This window comes from Andrographis paniculata, unplaced genomic scaffold, assembly GCF_009805555.1.
Source record: "Andrographis paniculata isolate CXL003 unplaced genomic scaffold, ASM980555v1 Contig32END, whole genome shotgun sequence".
NCBI lineage: Eukaryota > Viridiplantae > Streptophyta > Magnoliopsida > Lamiales > Acanthaceae > Andrographis > Andrographis paniculata.
This window is the reverse complement of record NW_026137565.1, coordinates 1-2,671: the sequence shown is the minus strand read 5'-3', so window position 1 is coordinate 2,671 and position 2,671 is coordinate 1.

Sequence of the window (2,671 nt, the reverse complement as noted above, 5' to 3'; positions counted from 1 at the left end):
GTTCGAAATTAGTATATTTAGCGCTTTTGTTTTTTCAGTGTTTTTCCTTTATATTATATAGCATGTTATAGATTATACTTACTTTGTGCTCTGTAGTTCTAATTACAACGCTTTTCGTATTTGTTGTAGAGTGTTCGAAATTAGTATGTTTAGCGCTTTTGTTTTTTCAATGTTTATCCTTTATATTATATACCATGTTATGGATTATACTTACTTTGTGCTCTCTATAGTTCTAATTAAAGTGCTTTTCATATTTATTGTGGAGTCTTCGAAATTACTATGTTTAGCGCTTTTGTTTTTTCAGTGTTTTTCCTTTATATTATATAGCATGTTATAGATTATACTTACTTTGTGCTCCGTAGTTCTAATTACAACGCTTTTCGTATTTGTTGTAGAGTGTTCGAAATTAGTATGTTTAGCGCTTTTGTTTTTTCAATGTTTATCCTTTATATTATATACCATGTTATGGAATATACTTACTTTGTGCTCTCTATAGTTCTAATTAAAGTGCTTTTCATATTTATTGTGGAGTGTTCGAAATTACTATGTTTAGCGCTTTTGTTTCTTCAATGTTTTTCCTTTATATTATATAGCATGTTAGAGATTATATTTACTTTGTGCTCTAAAGTTCTAATTACAGCGCTTTTCGTATTTGTTGTAGAGTGTTCGGAATTAGTATATTTAGCGCTTCTGTTTTTTATGTTTTTCCTTTATTATATAGCGTGCTAGGGATTATATTTACTTTGTGCTCTATAGTTCAAATTACAGTGCTTTTCGTATTTGTTGTAGAGTGTTCGAAATTAGTATATCTAGCGCTTTTGTTTTTTCAATGTTTTTCCTTTATATTATATAGCATGTTAAAGATTATACTTACTTTGTGCTCCATAGTTCTAATTACAGTGATTTTCGTATTTGCGGTAGAGTGTTCGAAATTTGTATATTTAGCGCTTTGGTTTTTTTAATGTTTTTCCTTTATATTATGTAGCATGTTATAGATTATTCTTAGTTTGTGCTCTATAGCTCTGATTACAACGCTTTTCGTATTTGTTGTAGAGTGTTCGAAATTAGCGCTTTGGTTTTTTCAATGTTTTTCCTTTATATTACATATCATGTCATAGATCATACTTACTTTGTGCTCTATAGTTCTAATTACAGTGATTTTTTGTAATTTTGTAGAGTGTTCGAAATTAGTATGTTTAGCGCTTTTGTTTTTTTCAATGTTTTTCATTTATATTATATAACATGTTACAAATTATACTTACTTTGTGCTCGATAGTTCTAAATACAGCGCTTTTCGTATTTGTTATAGAGTGTTCGAAATTAGTATATTTAGCGTTTTTGTTTTTTCAATGTTTTTCGTTTATATTATGTAGCATGTTATAGATTATTCTTACTTTGTGGCTCTATAGATCTGATTACAACGCTTTTCGTATTTGTTGTAGAGTGTTCGAAATTAGCGCTTTTGTTTTTTCAATGTTTTTCCTTTATATTACATATCATGTTATAGATTATACTTACTTTGTGCTCTATAGTTCTAATTACAGTGCTTTTCGTATTTGTTGTGGAGTGTTCGAAATTAGTATGTTTAGCGCTTTTGTTTTTTCAATGTTTTTCCTTTATATTATTATATAGCATGTTATAGATTATATTTACTTTGTGTTCTGTAGTTTTAATTACAGTGCTTTTCGTATTTGTTGTAGAGTGTTCGAAATTAGTATGTTTAGCGCTTTGTTTTTTCAATGTTTTCCTTTATATTATATAGCATGTTATAGATTATACTTACTTTGTGCTCTATAGTTCTAATACAGTGATTTTCTTATTTGTTGTAGAGTGTTCGAAATTAGTATATTTATCGCTTTGTTTTTCAATGTTTTTCTTTAATTATGTAGCATGTTATAGATTATACTTACTTTCGTGCTCTATAGCTCTGATTACAGCGCTTTTCGTATTTGTTGTAGAGTGTTCGAAATTAGTATATTTAGCGCTTTTGTTTTTTCAATGTTTTCCTTTATATTATATAGCATGTTAGAGATTATATTACTTTGTGCTCTATAGTTCTAATTACAGTGCTTTTCGTATTTGTTGTAGAGTGTTCGAAATTAGTATATTTAGCGCTTTTGTTTTTTCAATGCTTTTCCTTTATATTATATAGCATGTTATAGATTATACTTACTTCGTGCTCTATAGTTCTGATTACAGTGGTTTTCGTATTTGTTGTAGATTGTTCGAAATTAGTATATTTAGCGCTTTTCTTTTTTCAATGTTTTTCCTTTATATTATATAGCGTTTGAAAGATTATACTTACTTTGTGCTCGGTAGTTCTAATTACAGTGCTTTTCGTAATTGTTGTAGAGTGTTCGAAATTAGTATATTTAGCGCTTTTGTTTTTTCAATGTTTTTTCTTTATATTGTATAGCATGTTATAAATTATTCTTTCTTTGAGCTCGATAGTTCTAATTACAACGCTTTTCGCATTTGTTGTAGAGTGTTCGAAATTAGTATATTTAGCGCTTTTGTTTTTTCAGTGTTTTTCCTTTATATTATATAGCATGTTATAGATTATACTTACTTTGTGCTCTGTAGTTCTAATTACAGTGCTTTTCGTATTTGTTGTAGAGTGTTCGAAATTAGTATGTTTAGCGCTTTTGTTTTTTCAATGTTTTTCCTTTAT